Source organism: Aulonocara sp. 'chitande type north' Nkhata Bay, linkage group LG8, assembly GCF_057382095.1.
Source record: "Aulonocara sp. 'chitande type north' Nkhata Bay isolate Kocher_YH1m ecotype deep benthic linkage group LG8, A_spYH_male_GT1.1, whole genome shotgun sequence".
Classification (NCBI taxonomy): domain Eukaryota; kingdom Metazoa; phylum Chordata; class Actinopteri; order Cichliformes; family Cichlidae; genus Aulonocara; species Aulonocara sp. 'chitande type north' Nkhata Bay.
In genome coordinates, this window is record NC_141351.1 from 19,788,883 (window position 1) to 19,812,326 (window position 23,444).

The 23,444-nt window shown below is 38.8% G+C and overlaps 1 protein-coding gene and 1 pseudogene across 5 annotated transcripts in view; both read left to right on the forward strand.

Moving 5' to 3' along the window:
* sdk2b (sidekick cell adhesion molecule 2b) overlaps positions 1–23,444 on the forward strand; it is a 280,187-nt gene that overhangs the window by 18,324 nt on the left and 238,419 nt on the right. The gene's annotated exons all lie outside the window — the stretch shown is intronic.
* LOC147323668 (uncharacterized) lies at positions 926–14,978 on the forward strand (annotated as a pseudogene).

Sequence of the window (23,444 nt, forward strand, 5' to 3'; positions counted from 1 at the left end):
AAGGTGCAGTTCCTAATTTTTGACACATCCTCTCCAAGGCAAGAGTAACCATGCCTCAGCCTCTATCTTGCTCTGTCTCAGCACTTATTATAGTGAGGTATTGTGGTGACTGCACACTTTATGCATAGTGGATGAATGGAATGTTGTGCAACCACATGGAAGGCCATAAATTAAGATGAACAGTACATTGAGTATGTGCATTCTTTAAACAGGGACTGGACTGATTGTGTTGATAGGATTTGTGTATTTCAGCAAGTATGTGAGGGTCGGCTTGGGTCCAAGTAATCAGTCATCAGAGGGTGAACGCCAGACTCCATACGGACATCTGTGCGCCTTGCAATTTGTTGCAGCAGTCACAACACTACAGGGCATAAACTGTGTATTCCTCCTCCACTGTGGACTCCATGTGGACTAAAAAAATAAAACTAAGAGAAAGAAAAGCACCTATTCACCCGTGGTGTCTGCAGGTGTTCGTGTCCGCAACCGAGAATAATCCCAACTTAAGACGGCTCTGTGGCCTTAGTAACTGGAGGAGAGGAAAACACTAGTTTAAGTTTGCCTCGCTCTTCATACAAGAGGGGGAAGAAGAAAAAAAGAGGTCAAGAAGAGGAAAACAGTTCTCTCCAGAAACTGAAGTGGGGCGAAAAGAATCCTAGAGATGACAATAACAGTAAGTGAGGAGCTTCCTCAGTGCTGTCATTATCACTGGAATAGTTAATGAGAGGCCTCTCAGAGTGGAGACTGATTGAGTGTATCATCTTCATTCTCTTCTCACTCAATGTGCCCTTAGTGTGATCCTACCCTTTCTTCTTTCTAGATATCCACTCTAACTGTAATTTGGAAAAAATTCTACTGCTGTCTGTTGCAATGAGTTGTGATGCCTCCCTAGCACTGTTAAAATGGTGGTTATCACCTAAAAAAAGTGTTCCATTCAGATTTATGCACTTGATCTTGTTCATCAAGTAACAAAGAATGAAGTAGGTCTGAGGTAAAAGTGTTTGGATAATGAACAAAGTGCATGAAGTGGTCTACTTCAGCTCTGTTCACATGCACATCCTTTTTGATTGCGCTATTTATGTAGATGTGTATACAGTAATTAAAAAACAACAACGAGCTTTTACTTTTATAAAGGTGTTATATATTAAATGTCTTCATGTTCCTTTATAGTTCTTCAAAATCACATATTGAATGTACTTGTCAGCAGCTTTGCTGGCAAGAGGGATGGGAACCTGAAAAGCACTAAAAGGATGAGTTGAAATTCTAATAGTTCTTTTATGTGCTGTATTGGGACAAACACACAGAGAAGTAAAGAGGAACACCAGCAATTTCAGCTCTTTCCTAGAATCATCTTCCTAAAACGGCTCCAGCTTTTCTATTTTCCACTCATCAATTGTTCTGCTCAGTGAGAGCGAACCTGCTCTAGTTCAGTCCACAGCAAACAGCAAGCAGCTATTTGCAAGTAGCAAATAGAAAATAGCTGTTTGCAAAAAATGTTAACCTTAAAAGGTTGAAAGTGTTTTACCGTAACTTTTTTTGTTATCTGCACATCCTTAATTGTTATATTGTTCAAAAAGAGCTAAAAGGGGAGGAACAACAGCTTATAGGTGAACAAGAGTAAAAAAAATCCCCAAATAAATCAGCTTTTTTTAAATTAAATAATTAATTTTATCAAACTTGGCTGGGCTGCCACGCCCCCCGAGAGACCTAAATTGAAAGAAACACATGTGCAAATCCTAAACAGTGATGAAAATGAAAAAAGGTAGAATTACAGAATCACTTGTAGAAAAACATTTGTTTGGCAGGTGGTGAAGACAGCAATCACTAGTTGTTTAGTACATTCAGCTCTTCTCCCAAGCTTTTGTACCCAGTGTTGATGGCTAAGTGGTGCCAGCTGCACACTGGCTTTGAAGGAGAAAATGGGTGGGAAAAGTACCAGGGCACCCCCACACAAAAACGCAAAGTTGGCCTCCTACAGCCTTAACATCCCCCATCAATACAAAATACAGTTTGTAATACAATTTGTAAAAGTGTCCTGCTGAATTGGAGGTCTTGGAGCTATTTTGTGCTTATTAAAATTAAATTAATTGTAATGATATTTTGTTCAGGACTTGCTGTATGAGGGTCATTTACCCCTTTCTGATTTATTCTTGGGGCCACTTGTTTTCCGTCAGTGCCTATCTGGATCTCAGTCCTTGCCATTTTGCAGCACTGCTGCTTACCAGAAACAGAGGGAGTTTAAGTGGGGTACCATTAATAAAGACTAAAGCCATAGGCCACTGGTGTAGCTGATGCTGTAATGATTAATGAGGACCATTCTTTAGCCTCAGTGGTGGTATCTCTGTTGAATTAGGCTCTGATTATTTTGGCTGGGTCACACAGCCCAAGACTAATAGCTCTAATTCTAGCTCTAAGGCTTAATTCATACTTCCTTTAGCTATCTCTGTCTAACACTGGTTATACGAGCTTTCATGCTTTTTTTACATTTATGTATTTACATTAATTGCCACAACATATGTGTCCTACCTATAATTTCATAGCCCCAGTTATGGCTTCTTTGCCCCATGGCACCATTTCTGAATAATTAAGATTTCACCATTAAAATGTGGGATTGTTGTGGCACCTTCTGAACTACAATATATTTCCCCTCCCCTAAGGGCTGCTTTTTTCCATTAGGACTTCATGAAATGGGTTTTTGCTTACTCATTATAATTTGGTTTTCAGAGCTGGATTGTAATTTGTTAGCCTGAGTAGGAGGAAAGAGGCAAGAGATGTTGGCATAACATTGCGTGGGAGATTATTACTATGCCCTCTGCCCTCAAAGACATGCTCAGGAAATTGATTTATGAAATAAAATGCAATGCAAAGGATGGTAAATCTGCAGACTGACACTTAGCTATGCTATGTTTCCACCCATGACATATAATGGGATATAGTGATTCACTACAGTTATCAGTCGCTCTGCTCTTTGACCAAAACTCGATACTGGCCAATATTGGACTTGTGTTCTGTTACTATTGTTCATGTATAAACATTTTGGTTACATTTAGGAAATGCTGGGAGAAACAAACAGTGATTAAGGTTTAATTACTTATATGACTCAACACTTGTTTAAACTTTAGCCTATATGATAGTGGTTAGTAGGAAATGTAATCCTTAAGGTTAGTAAGAGTTCAGGTCCCATCATGGTCTGATGGTCTACTGCATGAAATGGTGTATAATTTCTGCTTTCTCACATTGTGGGCACGCTTCTTACATTCCACTCAATGGTGGCAGTGGGCATAAATTGTGAAATTTGTTTAAATTATAATAACCTATTCGATTTGGCTGCTGCAGTCCAAATTTGACACTTTATTTGCTCAGCTTTGTTCTCCACACTCTTGACTTTTGTCTAAGTTCAGCTAGAGGTGCACATCCAGCAACCTGCCCAGTTCTTCAACTGTTCAGTCATGCCCTCTGACCAGCTCAGCCCACTCTATCACAGCTATGCATCCCTTTGTTAGTCCTGCTGTAATTAAATATCTTTTTTCTAACTATATATTTCCTTGATTTTTAAAAATGCCATTGGTCAAAATGACCCCCCTTGGCGGTTCCAGTGCTAAGCTTTGTCTTTTCTCTGGTGTTGTATTTAGTAGAATCCAAAGGTTTTTAAGGTTAATGCTAATACACAGACACAGGAACAGGAGAAGTGTTTGCTGATCAAGTTTTGATTTATAACAAAAGTAGAAATTAAAATGTTGCAGACATAGCGACATGTATATAGGTATAAAATACATGGACGTTAGTGAGAAATGTTGGTTAATGGGTCAGGTCTTCATGATCCATCACAAACTTGACTTTGTAACTCTTCTACTGAAGCCTTTGTTGAAAAACTGATTTTCTGGGTTATTTTGTCCCACCACAACAAATCGCATTTTTAAGATTTATTCAAAACACCATCTTATTATACTGATATACTCAGCTTATGCCTCTTTTGTTAGGATTTGTTAAGCTATAGTTTCTGCCTCCTGCTTAACTTCCAAACTGGCAGAAAATATTGGTTTCATTACTCAGTGATCGCCCACTCTCAGGCCTGTTGACTTGTCATTTTGGCTTCAGTAGTCACCATTCTGCTCCATTTCCTTAGCGGCAATCACACTGTCGGTATCTGAGATGGTGTTAAGCTGTGGCTCATTGCACCATGGCTGTGCTTGCTGGGCACGAGCCATGTGGAAACAGCGGGCATGCTTCTCTGGCCAGAGGGAGGCAAGAGCAGCAAGGAAAGAAGCAGTGTGGAGAGCAAGGGAAGTGAAGAGATCCTTTGCAGAACCTAACCTTGTATTTTTCCACTCAGGCAACTTTCTTGTTTACTGCTCAGCAGTGGCAGCATGGTTCTCTACTGGGCTAATTTGTCACCCCATAAAAAACAGGACAGCACCGGTGCACACAGAGCAGGAGTCAGTGAGCTTGTTATGTTCTAGCGAAGATGGGGAAGATGAGAGGAAAGAAAAAGATATAGAAGAAGGAAGGCGAACCCGTGAATAACAGGTTTGTGCAACAGAAAGAAAATATGGGTCAGAAATGCAGACTAAATAATGAAGATAGTATCCATCCCATTTTTCTCCTAACTTACCAGTCTGAGAAGAAGAGATTTAAAAATGGAACATTTATTTGTTTTTGTTTATGTGTGTGTGTGTGTGTGTGTGTGTGTGTGTGTGTGTGTGTGTGTGTGTGTGTGTGTGTGTGTGTGTGTGTGTGTGTGTGTGTGTGTGTGTGCGCGATCGGATGAAGGGGCGGCTCTTCTTTCATATTTTTTTGTGTTGTACTATTCAAGAGTAAGCTTGTTTGTTATTCTGAGGGTCTGCTGCTCATTAGAGGACCCTACAAATTTCTCTAACAGGGTGTGCTCAGCTGACATGGGGACTGCAAAAATATATTGCAGTCACAATGATGAAATCGCCATAACAATGATATACTACTGTGTAACAACAGCAAAATTGTAAATATTTTTTCTTTATTTGTTATCTTTCTTTATTTTTTTTCCCATTTTTGATCCACAATGTTCATCTGTTATTTGCCCCCTTTCTTCCTCTCTATGTGCTTGGGTCAGTAATGAGCTAGTTTGGTTTCTCTTTCCAGCCACAGGCATATTTTTCCTCCCATCTCCATCATCCTCCCATCTCCCCCTCTCTTATGTGCTGCCTTGTTTTCTCTTTTTTTTCCCCCTCTCAATGCCTCTTTGCCCCCAAAGGGCTCTCCGAGTTGCTTTTTCACATTTAAAGAGGTTTAATTCTACTCCCATATGGGAGAATCCAAATCACAACACTACCGTGTGCTGTCTAGAGAAGTTGCTCATGTTCAGCCCATGTGGTCCTCATCTGTCTTACAGGTGTGAAAAATGTATGAGCACGTATCATTGCCCTCAGGCTAGACATAGACAGCATCACCCAAGGCTCTGTGGTAGAATGTTTAAATGAGAGGCATTCTCTCACACTTGGGGTATATCAAGATACCCTGAAATAGAAAGTGGGTGTTCAAGACAGAAACATCTAGAGTTGGAATGATCTAGTACTGAAGATATGTGAATATGTGCGCTTTGCTAATAATTAATACAATTTAAAACGGCACCAAATCCATGCATAAATTGGATCTATGTGATAAAGTGAATTTTAATTTGACACAAACTCCTCTTCAACAAATAAAGAGATGATTGGAACATGGATAAATCAGACTTAATTTCAGAATGAGAACACACTTTATTTCCTGTATTGTCACATGGTTTTTATTGGTTAAAGGATCACTAAGGCACAGTGCATGGCTATCAGTAACAACACATATTGTTCTGAGCACAGTGTATATGGAGCAAGGCTTTAACTGTTATCATTTGACCATGAGGCTGATATACTAAGCTTGGACAGGCCTCTCTTTTAAAGCTATGGGGGAAAGAAAAAACAGACAGATGGAAAATATCCAGGGCACTATAAGAAAAAAAAAAATGACATATGCAAGTCAAAGTTGGAGAGCTGAATGGAAAATCAGGTATTTATCAGATCTTGGAGAAGTTAGGATGAAGTGGTGAGTTGGTGAAGATTTACACAGATGCTATTGCTTAGACCTTCTCCTACTAATTAAAATAAGAGTAATGTAAAGGGTACACAAGGGATAAAGAGCTGCTGCTATAATTCATGCCTCCTCACCCCAATCTAAGTTAAGCTCCACACTTGCTGTCATGCCCCAAAGAGGATCTTCACAAATCCTTTTGTTTTCCCAGCCCAGTTCTAGCACTACTAAAAGTGCATGCCTGAAAAAAGTGTTTGTACAAACAATTAGAACTAGTGTTTTGGAGTTGGTCAGGTACATTTGTCTACACAAAGAAAGTGCCCAGACTATTGGATTGTATTGATAGAGGGGTCAGGTGAGCAAGCGGCTCTTATTCGACATGCACTGCATAGAGGATAAAAGCCCTCACTGATTAACATTGTTATTCATTCATGAGGAGGAGCCCAGTGAAGCAGAGCCATTTATCTTTGATGCATTTAACAAATGCAAACTCGGGCGGGGAAGAAACAGAAATCTTATGAGGAATAGTTGAACAATTATGGCCCCTCAACTGGAAACAGACCAATAGAGTGCTATTGTAAGCACTTTTTGTTTAAGTATAACATTTTACCATCGTGTTGCCAAGTTTTTGTTGTAGTCCATCAACCATTCAGTGTCTAATGACTATACTGAAATTGTCACTTTGATTGAAACAGTTTTGTGTTCATAGCTAAATACTAAGAGAAGGATCTCAGTGCGTTCTCATCAGGATAAGGATTTATTTTGTGTGTGAGACTATAGTCGTATAACAAATTAATTTGTCCTGGGAGTAATTAAGTAACATAGTGCATTACTTTAAGTAAAGTGTTCTGTGTAATATGTGAAATATTTTTTGAGTAATGATCTCAACACTGACGACTGACAACCAAGTGGGGAAATACCTCCAACAGGCACAAACATTACACCACGCAGTATGAAATGTAATGTCTTTGATATGCTGCTTAGCGATGGTGGCAGCTCTCAAAGCGATTGAGAATCAGTAAGAGAATCAATAACAAATCAAACTGATAAGTGATATCAGTAAAGGAATGAGAATCACTAAATACTTATCAGTTTCCATCCCTAGTCAGAAGGATTTTACAGTCTCGGTCCAGTAATGTATTGATTTATATGGAATTTATATTTATAAAAGCATAATATTCTAAATATTAACAAACAGATGTAATATTAGTTGTAAAAAATCTCCTATACTTCTAATTTGAAGATGTACTTCTGCTTTGTAACAAGGTCATATACAAGCCAGTAAACTCTTGTCTTGGGCTCCTATGGTTCTCATTCATGCTTTTATCTTGGATTTATTAATCAGCGAGTAAGAATATGTCACTGGGCTTGGAACTTCATTATATTTTATGTCACTTAACTGTCACCTTGCTTTCAATCCAATCAGACTATTTCAGAAATTCCATAGACATCCTGTTTTGTCTGTAATCCTGGAGTGAAATAAACACTTGACAATAGATGGTCACCATGCCCTCTGTGTTTATGGCTGGTGTGTGCACAGCCTCCTCAGGACGGGGAGGGGAATGGGAAGTCAGACCAGTGAATTTTCTTATGTTTTGTTTGGACTACAGCAGTAATGTTCAGAGTGTTGTTTTCACTAGCTTGAAAGTTCATTTCCCTGCAAAGCAATTCCTTCTTTGTGTAAATTCTTCAGGCTAAAGCGTTATCTTGCTTTCTAATATACTACAATAAAATCCATATTGGTTTCAGGCTGATGCAATAAATATTAAATAAGGATAAATATTCCACCTTATCTTCTATGTCGTCAAGTTCTCCATATTTTCCATACCTGTCAAGGAAAGTGAATAATTTCAAAATTATAATAAATATGTCCTCTAGAATAGTCTCAATAGTAGTGATGCTGAACCATCCAGATTGTAATAATAGCTACTGTAACCTCAGGCCTATTTGGAGTTGGATATTACCCTACTGGGTCAATGAGATGCATTGCCATATATGGCATATTTGGAGAACTTGGCACCTGTCCTGTCTGAGTGTGTTTTGCCCCAGCCAGTCCTCCTTAATGAGAGCAGAGGAACAACAGAAGCAGATGGAATTGCCTGTGGGATTGTGGGAAGACTCAGGAAGGGCTAGGATGGTGGTTTGGGAGGAAGCTGGTGCCATGTGGTGGTGTGCCTACATTGCCCTCTGGCCATATCCGCTACAGTAGTCCTGCTTGGTGGTCATCCAGGCACACACTGGCCTGCCAATTAAAGATGGGCCCACAGTCCACCCTGAAGGTTTCTTGAACCCCACAGGCCTCTCTCTTCCTTCTTATTTTTTCCCCATTTCTTCATATGACTCTCCAGCTAACACCCTGCTGTGAATTCTGCTTTGTTCTTTCCTTTCTAACACAAGGGGACCCAGTGTATAAAACTCATTAGGCCATTTTCTTGCCTTTCATTTTAGGCACATAACTCCCCTCTAGTGAGGTGGCAGGTGCCAGTACTACGATCTGTTCAACTTATATGAGCGCTACATACAGGTACTGCATTATAAGCAGAATTAAGATGCAGATGAGGATGAACTAAGGATGTACTCACTTGCTCCTTAGCATTTTAATCCTGTATGTGTGAGACCTCTGCTTTGGAGAGTAGTTTATCCAGAGTTCTCCACCCTGGGGTTTAAGTAGTCAATGCTGGAGGTCAAAAGTCACCCATCTGGGTGGTTTTGTGCTGATAACTTGTGAGAAAGGCTTAGAAACATAGAGAAAGAAATCAGGGCAGTTTAGTTATAGGCTCTCAGCAGAGCAGCGAAAAGACCTGACTGAGGAAGAATTGGTAGCATCAAAGATAAAAGAGAGGATTGTTAGCGTGTTAGCAAATCCTGTCTGCATTCCACATATATAGAGCACAATTTAGATATAACTCCCGCACCAGTGTATTGTTCCTTTCATCCAAAGCAGGTCCTTATTTTACCTCTCACAATGTCCACAGAGACCTCAGATAGAAAATCTCTAACTTCCAAATGAAGTGGACAGATGTGAGGAACGCATCACGCACTGTCCTCTCTGACCCTTCAGACACCTTGCAGTTCAGTTTTTGATGGAAACATCGACACTCCATATTTCTACAGAGATTTTCACTCTGATGGCACTGTGCCTATTTCTTTTTCTCCCTTAATGGAATTGCTATTGGAGACTGTGGCCTACATTTCTGTTTCCGGCATTCCAGTCTTAATGTTTCACGAAGTAAGACCAAGTGAACAAAATGGTGTGTGCGCATGCTGAATTTTGCAGACAATCAATGCAACACTAAATACAAAATGCCAAAAGTGCTGCCTTTTAGGGTCAATTATATTGATGTAGGATTTCCTGTTTTCCTTATTATTTATTTATTTGTTTTCACTGTAGGGAATAAAGTATTACTCATATACAGTATTGACCAAAGTATGAAAATAAAAATCTGCTTTAGAAGACTTCACAAAGGCGCTTAGCTAAACAAGTGTTGTTCTCTTCACCATTCAAATTGGACAGCATTTTCATGCATTCTCCCACAGGACTTATTGTTAAACTCAATCATCATCAAACTACTGGCATTTTATCGTAGAGTATGTAGTTAAATCTAAAGTTTTTAAGTTGAGGTTTTTTTTGTTGTTGTTGTTGTTTGTATTGAACAGAAAAGATTAAACTGAAGCTTTTGTTTAGAAATGCTCATGTCAGAAAGAAATAAACCTTAATAGAAGCATGACCCAAGCAGGTGGGTGGGACAGATGTATCATGTAGCAGGTGGTATATGTTCACAATTGGAAATATAATTAAATAAATCAGTACAAATTAGTCATTGCGATTTGATCAGTACTGGCTTTTTCTGACTAAATTATTTGATCCATTGGTTGCAGGGGGGAAAAGGGAAAAACAAATAATGTAAAAAAAAAAAAAAAAAAAAGAATACACCCCCCCCCCCTTCTCCCAAAAATAAACAAATTAATTAATTAATTACAACTTACCAGAAGTGGTAAAAGCCAGTGACTCAGTCTGTTTCGAGTACTGTGGTTAATCGACAGCTGCTAAATACATTGACAGGGAACATTTCCAGAGAGTAAAGGATATTCTTAAGATGATGACATGCAACATCTGCAAGTTCATTGATCATTTTTTAGCTTTAAATACTCTGTTATTATATGACACATGCAATTAACCTAATGTGAACACAGATTTATATTCCGTGTACATATTTCTACATCATGAATTACCAGTGTAATCATTATTGTGAAACCTGAACTTTTTTAGCTGAAAAATCCTTTGTCAGGACCACATCATATCACTGTTCATCTGTGTGGCGTTTTGCTCATGAACCCATAAGTGCATAACAACAATCTCTCAAATTAGCTTTATTATTGATTGACCACCACTGTGGAAATGAGAACGATTGATTAAGCTTGACAAAGTGAATGTCTGCAATCAGGCTTACAGTATGCCACACTGTCATCGGCTTTCAGTTTGAATAAAATGTAATGATGCCAAAATTCTATTGCTATTCTGGAGTGGTTGCGTCCTCAAACCTGAGCTAATGGGATAAAGTGCTTTGAGTATGACACACGCACACACATGCATGCACGATATTTGGATCCGTTTCAGTAGATCTGGCAACTCTCCTTGTCCTAGCCTTAAACCTACTCTTAAATCTACAACAAAGACTTAACCCTTAAACTTACTTGACGTTCTTAGTATTTAAAATGTCTCTTAACAGTCATAAAAACTGCAAAAAGCACTTAAAGGGTATTATTCAGATTTGTATTTATTTTTTTGACTAGTGCAAACCTCTATCTATAAAATATTTTGTCAGTCAAACAGTTTTTGAACTGCTAAATTCTGCGATGCTCATATGAGGAGTAAGCTTTCTTTTGTATACTCAAATTCACAAGTAGATCTGTGAAATCATTTGGGAATTCTGTTCATTACCTGCAGTCATGTTTTGAATGCAATGTCGAGCCGTATGTACTTAAGGCTCTTTCTTAACTTCACTTGGGTATAGCATTTGGGAGAAGATGCTACTTTTGAAAGTGAGAAAAGAAAGACATTGCTCTCTGGAGATCACCGAGATTAGGGCTTTGATGTGTTATGCTCCCATTGTGCTTTGCATTCGTGAAGTTTCCCCTCACAAGGCAAAGATGCATCTTAACTGGAGCATGTATTTGTTTATGGATGAGGAGCCCAACATCACAGAGCAGTCTCTTATCCAATCAGAAAACTCCCTGACTTTCCTCGTCTGTCAAAAGTTCCTGTCATCTTAACATCGTGCAGCCTTTTCTCCCGCAGCACAGTTGCTATGGTTAGAACTGCTGTTTTGGTTCTACTGTCAGAGAGAATGACTGATAGATCTTACATTGTCTTAAACACAGTATGATATCAGCACAAAGCATCTGTGTGCTGATATCACAAAAGCAGCCGAGAATCTCTCATTTGAATGAATGTGACAAAACATTTTGTCACAATCCAAGGTGCCTTGACAAAAAATTAAAATTAATCATTAATCAACATGCTTACAATAATAGGTCTCAAACAAGATTTGGGTCTACGACAAAGGAATCTGCACTTATCTCCTGTGAAACCTGTTTGTCGTAACCATCAACCAGTACAGCAAAATCTGCTGTACTGCTGTTCAAGAGCAGAGAGACAGATTACTGTCCAATGAACATGACGTGAGTAGATTGAAAGCCACACCTGTGCTCTGTCAAAATTTAAAAGCGAGCAGAAGTGTTTGTGGGTGTGGATGTGTGTGAATCAGTAAATGTTCATTATTTGAGAATGCATGTAATATCCTGAATTACGCAAAGATGGTGGAGCAGAGCATTATGTGGCACAACTGAATATCAGAGCTTGTTTTGGCACATAAAATAAAAGGAAATCAATCCAGTCAACTTGTGGGCTTCCTTGGAGCCCTGTGTAGATCTGCGGTAGGTCATGACTTCACATAGGCTGTCATCCAAATAGCTGGCAGACCAGGGGTGTCCAACTTCAGGCCCCGAGGGCCAGTGTCCTGCAGGTTTTAGATGTGTCCTTGATCCAACACAGCTGATTTAAATGGCTAAATTACCTCCTCTACATATCTTGAAGTTCTCCAGAGGCTTGGTAATGAACTATTCATTTGATTCAGGTGTGGTGACCCAGGGTGATATCTAAAACCTGCAGGATGCTGGCCCTTGAAGCCTGGAGTTGGAAACCCCTGCTTTAGACAAAGAGATGCACTACAAAAAGATGGAAGTGTGGTTGGGGTTATTTTCAGGCTGGGCATTATATTGCTCCCTATAAACTGTATAGATGATAGTAGAGGTGTTCAAGCGTATATATCTAATAAATTCATTTAAAATGACTTGTAACATTGGATAGACAAGGTATATCCTTGGCAGCAGATAAGAGTGCTAATGGATAAAATCCTAAAGCATAAATAAAAGAAGACTGGTTCCAGATCTCAGAATTATTGACGCTCAAAATGCTCTTCAAGGCTCTATTTCATTAGTGTAAGAAGATAGCCTTGTCACATACACACAATAGTTAATAATGTGATTTATCAGATTTATCTCGCCTTTGCAGGCAATATTGTGGGGATTTGATTTCGATTTTCTTTTTCTGTTGTAATATGTTTTTTACATATTTGTTGAAGAAGTCTAAGCACTATATCCTGGAGATATGAAAAGACAAAAACAATGTGACTGCTGCACATTGTTTGCAATGAAAAATGCACCGAGTTTATCTTGTAGGATTTAAATTTCAAGGTTTTTGTTTTTCAATGGAAGAGTTTTGAAGTTTATGTTCCTCATCAGGCGTGTGCAGTCTGTAAAGTACAGCTACACTGCACAGTTCCCAAGAGTCAGATTCTACACCATATGGATATTATCGCTTCATTTTTGAATTTAGGTGTTATAGTCCCCGTTGCAAAAGTTTGGCTTTTCAAACATTTGTGAAAGAATTTTTCACAAATGTGAAGAAAGAAGATTTGATGCAAGATGGTGGATGGAGCAGATGGTGGTGTAGCAGATCCAGGTCTCGATTGACTGATCTCTATAGCAGGTCTCGATTAAAACCAGCATGACTAACGGCAGGGTAATTGTGGAGGATGAACTACTTAACTTCCTTGCGGTAAAAACAAAACTTTAAGTCAGGATGAAATTGTGTTGTTGGCCACGAACACATTGATCACACAAAAGTTATGTTTAAGCTGTGTCCTGCTACCTAACAGCAGTGTGGACAGCATATGGACATCAGCAATATGACACTTTGCCTTAAGGTGCTGAATGAGTGTGGGGAGAATATCCCTGGATTTGTCTCTCATCATTTGGATGATCTGCTGCCTGTTGCATACTCCAGTTTGGATAGCTGTTGTTTATTACAGCGAATGGACCAGCTGTGTGCCAAGTTGGGTGCTTTGAAACGTGTAGTCAAACTTCAGGTGGATGTTTGTGAACAACTTCGGCCTGGCACTGTGGAAGTCAACCAATGTGTGACTGTTCTTTGGTGTCAGTCTGACGTGCTGGCTGGGGCTGCTACTCTGAATGCTCAGGGACCGAGGACCGCTTCTCACTTTCCTCTGGGGAATTATTTTGAGGAGCTGCGGGGGAGTCAAAGTAAAGGCGATCTGGCCAGGACGCAGGGAGCTGGAGGCTTGGCAGGATCCAAATGAGTGATAAGTCAGTGTGTTGTCCAGAGATTTTGGTTTGTGGGCAATATCAGGCTCCGATGATAGCCTCTGGTCCTAACATAGAAACTGCTATGACAAAAGATCAACAGCTCTTTACATGTTCTCCAAAATGGAGTAAAGTTGTGAAGAAGGGCCACACCTCGCTGAACGATGGAAAAGGTTGCTTCAGGTTCGGAAATGCATGTTGGCACCACTGGACGCAACGAGGGGCCTGGAACTGCATCTATGATTGGCACTGGAATTGTGAGTACTTTAAAAACTGTAAAGACTAAATTAGTAATTATGAAAAATTTGTGTAAATTTGCCTCAGATGTAGATGCAAAAACGCTTCATCAGTATCTTAAAGACTCAAGAGTCAGCAGAGATGCCAAATTGTCAATATATGGAGCAGGTTCAGCTCTTTGAACATCACTGCTGAATATAATTACGTTAGTGAAATGTATAACCCCGAACTCTGGCCTAAAGGGGCTCTGGTCTGGTATTATCATGAACCACGCAACATAGTGCATACAGCAGGGGGAATAATTGTGTCCCCTGGTGTTGACATATCACCAACCATACAGCAACCTCTTTGGATATTGTCTTACAACTGTGTTGGCCTGCATTTGAGACAGAGTGCAGGGGATAAAGCTAGATGTACTGTTGTGGACAGTTTGCTTGCAGAATGTGACATTTTATGTTTGCTAGAGACATGATTACCTAAACAAGACTTGGGAAAACCTAACTAACCTTGAGCCAATTTTTTTGGTTGTGGGGACAGATCTAAACACAGCTAGTAAGAGACAGACTACAGGCTGTGCTCTGGGACAAAAAACTGATGCTGGATGTACACTGGTGTATTGGTATACAGTATACATAGAATAACAATAGTTTTGTCATCCTTAATGTTTATACCCCCTTTGAAATGTGTGAAAATGAGGAGGAATATCTTAGTAGGCTTGCTCTTATTAATGCATTTGTTCAAGATAACAGTACAGTACAGTATATATGTTGTGGGTGATTTTAATGCTGATCTTTCAGATGGCAGTTCTAGGCTGTTTGCTAACCACTTAATCTATTTTTGTGAAGATGCTTATCTTATTCTGTCAAGCGAAGTGCTACTGCTCAGAGAGCCACACATATATAAGTGAAGCTTGGCATACTACATCATGGCTGGATCATTGCATCAGTACAGCTGGGAATGCAACATTAGAAAAGTATTAAGTATTGGATAGCTGTGTCAGACCATATAAATTTAGCTTTTACTGTAAATGTGGAAGAATTGCCAGAAAAAATGGGAAAGAATCATGTCACTAATAATACTACCAGTGTAAAATTAGACTGGTCAGCCTTTATGAACATGACTTCTTGGCCTGTTATAATAAGACAGATAAATATTTAAACAACATTTATTATAGAGGCAAGGATGTCAAATGTAAGAATCTTGAGCTTAAACGTAAACTTTGTTCCATGTATGACGATATAGTGGCTGCTCTGCATGAAAGTGGTAAATCGTTTGATGTCCAACGTAAGCATAAAAGGAAGCTTATAAACTTTGGGCCATGGCTGTAAGACCTAAGCAAGGCCCAGAGTTTGAACAGAAAAAGCTTGCAAATGCCTGATATAAGTTTGCTGTTCGTTTTATATCTAAAAATAAGTAAGTTATGAGGACAGATTCTATGGCCAGGAAAATGCTGAGAAATAATGTCACAGATTTTTAGAAAGAGGAAAAAGCTCTTAATAATTGCAAACTGCCTCTACCGTGTACGGTTGAAGGTGTATCTGGGGCAGATATTGCAGCATTATGGAAACAGCATTACAGTACATTGTTCAGCTGTTAAAAAGTTAACGATATGTGGATGATTCTGACATCAGTGATGAACCTATAAGTATATTGACACATGAGGTATATGAAGCCATTCATAAATTATTTGATAGTAAAGAGTGATTTGAATCACAATACTGCAGGACATCTAAAATGCTAGTTTAAGGCTAGCTCCTCTTTTAGTTCTTTGTTTCCCTGGTTCTATGACCCATGGCATATTTTGCTAGTCCCAGTTATTAAAAGCTTGGAAAGTGAGCTGTCTGGAAAATTATAGGCTGATTGCACTATCCAGAATTTTATCTAAGATCCTAAAAAGGATCCTGCCTGATAGAGTGAGTGTGCATATCTCTTCTCTGGATAATCAGTTTGGCTTCAAGCAAAAGCATGGTACTAACATGTGTATATATACACTTAAAGAAATGATTAACTTGAGTCAAAGATCCATCTGTCGTCATCTGTTTTATTGATGCTTCTAAAGCTTTTGATCGAGAAAACTACTGGAAACTTTTTGGTAAATTAAAATGACAATGAGTTCCTGGGTGTTACGACGCCAGGGATGTAGCTAAGAGTCTGTAACACTGGATGTCTGCTAGGTGAAACACTGATAAACCACAGTAAACCAACCTTACCTTTTCAGCTCAGGTAATGTTGGTTTACAGCAGCTCAATATATGTACTTAATAGGTGTGCAAAATCATATAAAGTACAATGTTAGTAAAAGTGCTATTTTGATATATAGAACCAAGCACGATAAAAGACTAAACTAAACTGCCAGACAATGTTCTTAAAGTTTATAAAAAGGTGAAATACCTTTGCCATTTTATTACTGATCAAACGAATGATGATGATGATGAATCCTTCTTAAAATACCCAGAAGGGGGAATACCAGTCAGATGTTTGTAAGTGCAGGTGTTTGCACTTTTAAAGCACTATTGAGAAAGTTAATGTTCATTTTTATAATATAATCATTTCAGCACTCACAAATCCTACTGTCAGTTGTTCCCGTTGCTTATCCAGTCTACAAAAGCACTGATTGAAATATTTATGTGGAAACTGGTTTCTTTTAATTCTGCTTTCTTTAATATTATATTTGTATTCATTGTCGATTATATTTATAATATGGTTTTATGTAGTGCTTTTTCTCTATAATCATGAGCTTAAGTCTTGTTTGGTTGATTGAATGGGTCGCTCTCGAGAGCTGTCTTAATTCAAGTGTGGTACTGTAATAAGATTTTCATGGTCAAGCTCCTGTACAGTAGGTGGACTGGTACTTATGCTTCTCTACTTACTTTGAATGCTGAAAACCCTTTCCTTACTACAAACCTTATTCATCCATTCATTCAAATGTGTTTTCTTTCTATGCCAAAGCACTTAACAACATTCACACGCTTACACTGCAGTAGCGCAACTTGGGGTTTAGTGTCTTGCTTAAGGATACTTCAACATGCAAACTAGAATAGCTGGCCCATATGGAAAAGATATATATATAAATCTTATAAAGTTTGTATCTGTCTTGTATGAAACTTTTATGAAAAGCATACAAGAGTGAAAACACATATAAGATCCCTTGAAAAATTATATAATGAAACTTGTATGTTTTGGATACTTACTAAAAATATATATATGAAAGTAATGAGAAAGTGGCCACTTTCATGAGTAAATCATATATGTTTTTACTATTTCTTTTCCATATGGGGGGGATTGAACTATTTAATGTTGGCCATCATGTCCACCCAGGTGGCCAGTACTTTTGTCCTAATAGAATATTTGTGATACCTCATAACTGTGGTGTTATTGTATGTTAGGAGGGAATGGCTGCCATTGCTCTTAACAATTGGATACATTTTTAAATCGATTTTTAGAACGTGTCAACGTTAAAAAGAATAAGACATCATTGCCATAATTTCTTGTGCATAGTCATTTTATATAGTGCATTAAATGTTTGTCATTCACATCTTGCAAACTTGGAGTACTTGGAGTAACTTGGAGTTTACTGATAACAAATGATAGTCACAATTTGATAGTGTATTCATAGGCTCTAAAGACAGGTTTCTGCTATTTTGATTTGTTGAAAAATACTAAGAGTTTATGGATTGAATGCACCAGGATGTCTTGCACCTTTTGCCGTAAAATACATTGTAGATTTCGGAATGAGTTATGAAGTATCACTGAATGAATCATGAAGCTCAGCTGTTTATAGAGACTATTGCCCAAACTTTGCAAAGTACTGTAGACACCCAATTGATCTCTGAATGTTTAAGTGGAGATCATGCTATAATGTAGATGATGTGACATGATGTGACTGCAGGGTAAAAGCTCTGAGTGAGCTTGGAGGAGGGTGATTGTGTGCAGTGGGGGAAGAACGAGTCACGGTGCAGGTGCGACTGCATCTGTTTAGGAGTATATCAGAGAGAGTGTGCAAGAGCTGTGTGCATATTTCCAAAAATAGAAAATCAGTGTGCCACAAATAAATGGATATGTGGGTAAAGCTGCAGACTTCCAAATTGTTGCATGTCATCACATGGTATTTTCTCTATGTTACCATCTATTATGTCCTTACTTTAAACCAAAATCACTGCCCCACCCTTCTTCCCTCCACGAGAGCTAATGTATTTAAATGCCTAAACGTTGACTACAGTTGTGTTGTTGTTGTTGTTGTTGTTTTTTTTGTTTTTTTGTTTTTTTACAATTGTATCATGACATGGCAGCAATATTTACTGCAAACCTATCTGTCACTAAGCAAACTTCATTGTCACAGTTTAAAAAATAAAAATGAAAACATCAACATAACACATGTTAATAACTAATTCCTGGATCTGTTGCCAGAGCCAGCCTTGCATTAAAAAGAAAAAACTTGACTTGAAGGCTTGAGTTTAGGAAACCTCTGTTCAAATGTGCTCATAATATTAATCTTGGTATGGTATGATTCTACTGTAAAATGTGACTTTTTGGGGGGCATAAAATGTCAAAATTAATTATGTGCAAGACCAGGTGTTTATTTGGATGCTTGGTGATTGAGGAACTATTCATTGTTGAGCCCACTCTCTATCTGTATCTTTAAAGAAACTGAAGCAGAGATCAAACTACACGCTGCTCTAAAATGAATGATGATTTTACCTATTTTTTAATTGCTGGTAAGTAAATAAATAAATAAATAAATTAACAAATTAAAAATCAGTACTTGTTAGTCCTTGTTTTTATTGTACTGGGCCATCACAAATAAACCAGCGTGTACACTGGCCTGGTCACCATTTTCATTTAGATACTTGCACAGGCTGTAATTAAAATAGTTAAAATATAACACAGAACCCTGATTTTTAAGGTTAATGTAACAATTTTAGGGGCTCTGTTGTTTCTTTATTAACTATATGAAATGTAGCAAGTTTTTGCTGACTGATTTGATACCTTGGACCAGTGGTCTCTAACACTATTATATTCTTTTTTCTTTGTTCCACTAAACAATTAAACACATAACGGTGTACAAAAGTCTAACATTAAGACTGCTAGTGTATAAAAATATTGCTTATTTTAAGAGGAGTTTGGCAACATTTAATCAGTTTTGTAGCTACGGACAACACTTCTGCAAACAGGCTACAGTGAATAAAGTTGGTTACCTTGCTAAGAAGTTGGATGTGTGCCGCTGCAGTAAGGTCAAAAGTATGGAAATCACTGTGCTCCTCTGTCTTGTTCCATTATTCTTCCTGCAATATTTCTTTGCGGAAATTACTGTTGTCTTATTTAGCAGATGCATTTATTAATTAATGACAGCAGGAAATGTTAAAGCCACTGATGAATGCTTTGCATTTCTTAGTTTTCTTTGGGAAACAGTGTTGTGGTAGTTAGCACAGTTGTCTCACAGCAAGAAGGTCAAGGATTTGACTCAACCATGTTCTGCCTGTGCCTGAGTGGGTTCCCTCTATACTCCAGCTTCTGCCCAAAGATACTACTGATGCTGACCCTACCTGTACCCCTGAATTTGATAAGAGGAAGACAGTGGAAAGCTTTTTTGGTTATCAACTATATTACATAGTTTTCAGTCTGTCTGCTATATAACTACTTAACTATAGACCTATAAATTAGGGTGTGTAGTCTACTTTAGTCATGGTGTTGTTAGGTTGTTGCAGGTGCCCAACTCCAGAGTTTCAAAAAACTCCCCGACATGATGATTCCCACAGCTATCTTTCACTGTAAATTTAAAACACTCTCAAATCATGAGCTCTGCTGTTTGCCTGCCAGGCTCAGGTACTGATATCTCTAAACTGCTGTCATCAGACTGGACTGTTTTCCATTCTCAACCTTGAAAAGCTGGTAGGTGATAGCCCATGCCAAACATTTGGCCCATTCTCCCAAGCTGAGAAGTGGTGTAGATATCACTAATATGCAATGATCTTTAAAAGTACTTTTTAATTGATTGACTTTTATATTCCTTAGTTAGTAAATTATTCTGTGACTATATACTATAAGTGTTATAGACTTTCCTTCTAGCTCTCAGTAGATTAAGTTTGATACATTGATCATTTAGAGGTTGCCACTTCTGGCTCCCTGATTGTGCTTTAAATACAACAGATCAATTTTCTGCAAATTTTGCGATACACTGCTCCTCATAAATATTCAGTCTAGCCTCCATTTGATCCCAGAAGATCAAATCAACCTGTCTTCTCAGCACACGATTTAATGAAAGGATCTGAGTTAAGAAAATCTCATCTTTCGTACAATGGTCAGTACCACAAACCTAGAATGAATCTAGAAGATGTAAATGTCTTCTTCATACATGTCATCATTTATGTTTTTAAATGTTTCCCTCAATTTTAATGTGTACTGTATAACAATTGATCAAAAAGTTCTGAGAACAGGTTTATGAATTTTGAAATCCTTTCCTGACTTAAATGTGAGACATTTTCAGTGTGATCATTTATATAACCTGACAGTAGACCTCCTTGTTAACAGTTTCAGACTGGGAAACCAGTATTTGCACATTTGCTCTGAATATCCTACTAACCTTAGCCAATTTTTAACCTAATCATGACTTCAAAGAATTAAAGTCTGCATAAAAGTCCAAACAGTAGTATGATATATGGAGACACAGATACGGTACGTAAAGGTAAACCAACTGAATTGCATCCTTCAGAAATGCATCAACAGTTTAGGAAAAGGATAAATAATTTGTTTCTATTTGCATACTATACAGATTGAGCCTTTTGGTTTGGCTCTGACAGCAGATCCTCGATGACACACTGCTGATATCCTATTCTGGAACAGTGTGAGAGCCCATTACTCAAATTGGAGTCACAGACAAAGACCTCGCTGCCCCTGGTCCAGATGTCAAAGGCTTTTATGAAAATCCCTAATGTGATTCAACCTGATCCAACCAACAAAGACCTCTTGTTTTTTGCACAAACACAATAAGAGTCTCTTTGATTGCTGCTGCTGAGTCCCTCATTACTGATAGACAAACAGCAGAGAAAAACAGCTGACTGCAGTGCGATTAGAACAAAATGCCTTGTGATAACCATCACAAAATCTTGCCGTGTAACCAGCGTAGTTGCCAACATGTTTCAGTGAAGTGTAGCTGCTTTCTTTCACATTCACTTTGTCATTTGAATGGGGATCCCAATCATCATTCTATTGTCTTTGTTGGCTGTTCTCTTATTCTGGCTTAAAACTTAAACTGTTTTTCGGTGCAAGCTGGCATAATGGCAACTCATTAAATGGGGACCCGAGAAGCTCTGTTCTCTGGTTACACATATCAATTTCCTCTAACTGTAGTTGCCAGTTTCTCTTAGTGGCTGCAGGTGGACTTACACAGAACACATATTGCTTATCCTCCAAACACTAGAAAGTGATCTAATCTAATCATATGTAGTGACTCTTGGGTAGGGCAATTTAATAGTGTTTGCCTTTTGTCTTGCCTTCAGTCGCCGGTGATCTCTCCCATTTGTCTCGCAGAAAACAACTTTCCAGCAGTGACTGAGACGAAGACAAACATGTGGGCAGCACTCAGCACAGGAGCAGCTGTGGGCCTAAATGGCTGCCATTTATCATTGTAAACTGATTTAAGGAATTGAATGCATATGCTGACGTGGCTGATCTGCTGATTAGCTCAGTAATACCCAATAACACTAGGGCCCCTTTACTAAATTGTTTTTTATGGTAGACATGCGATTTGGGAGTTTTAATATGATGATTTTTCACATTGAAATTGTTATTATGTCTATTATAAAATCTAAAAAAGTTAGAAGTTACAAAGAAAAGTGTCTGTCTGCGGATAACAAATGTTAGCTGCTAAGTACAGCAGAAAGCATCTTCTTCATTCCTGTTTTTTTTTTTTTTTTTTTTTAGTCATTTTGCCTAGTTGCATTGTTCTGCGCTATAATAATCTTGGCTCTGAGGAAGTGGCTTTTTACAAGCTGTTTTAAGGTTTCGGTTGGTTTTGAGGCCTCTCCCCGAAGGCCTTTCAAGGGGGTGAAGGCTCAACCCTGCTATTTAATCTCCATATATAGTCAGGCAGCTAGACCACAAAGTCAGGGCAGACTGCCTGTCTGGCGCTGGACTGGGTGTGGCCTCTCTGTTAGCATACAGTGGCCAGAGAGAGGATGGAGAAAGCTTCAGGCTGCCGCACAACTCTGGCTGCTTTCTCTCTCCACAGGTCTTCCACTGCTTAGAACACATGTCCTACACTCTGCATGTATTAAAATTTGCCCTGTTGAAAATCGCATGTCATTCCATCAAACCCACTTGTGCTTATACTTCACAGCCAGAATATTTACACAGCGGTTGCTGTGCATAGTCATTCATTCGCAAGTCATTCATTCTGTTTTTGGAGTTCCTGGTTGAAGGTATTTAAATGAAGGAATTTACTGTAAGCAGCACGGTGTCAAAGAGAAGTGAGCTCCTTTTTACTGGAAGCAGATCAGGAATGACAGTTGCATTTATTAGGCTATGTTGAAAGGAGTGGGAGAGAGGGCAGAGCACATGCCTGGAGACACGCAGGTCTTTGGGGCAGATGAAATGTTTCTGTACATTTACTATATGCCCATGCATGTATGCAAACATTCCCTTCATTTTTCAGCAATGACTTGGTTATATAAAATCCTAAACAAGCAAAAAATACAGAAACACACACTCTCTTATGCACACATATATAGTTGTACCAGCTGAGTGCGTGAGGGGATCAGGCGCAGGCAAAAAAGGCAAAAGAGAGATAAGGATGGAGGGCACACATAAAGGCAACAGGGCAAAGAAAAAACAGACAAGAAGTCAGTGAGATTGATGATGCAAAGACAGAATTAAGTAGGCCTCCTCTCAGCATGCTGAGCCTAGAAATTGGTTGACGTACGAACTTCAGGTTCCATCTTTTTTGCCTCACCCCTCTTTGGAGGGCCTCGCCAATGAAAACTGCAGGAAGACGGGCATACACACAGCACCCGGCAGCAAAGACAACTTTTCTACTCTAGTCAGAATTAGTCTGTCAACTTTCCCAATGCTACCTTAGATAAAAGTCCTGTATAAGTTGACTTGTAAATGCCACCCCGTTCCAAAACGGGATTAAAGAATATGCCAAGCATTTTGTGAAGGGAGAGAAAAGAATTGGCAGAGAGCAGTAGACATGTCAGGTGTGTGTGTGTGTGTGTGTGAAGGAGTGATCGGCAGAGATAGAGACTGTGTCTGCAGGAGGTTAGTATTGGCTGAAATTGGCTCAGTTATTTCCCCCTCACACTCTTGACATCTAGAGGTGCGCGTGAGAGGCATTATGAATTCATAGGCTCCGGGGAACCAAATGAGCTGCCTTCGCCTGGAATTTACACGAGACAGAAATCACTTATTGTCAATGTATTATTTTTCGGTAGCACTTCCACGATAGGTGACAATTTTCCTCTATGCCTCTTCCCTCTCTTCACTTCCCTTCTCCCCATAATCTTCTCCACT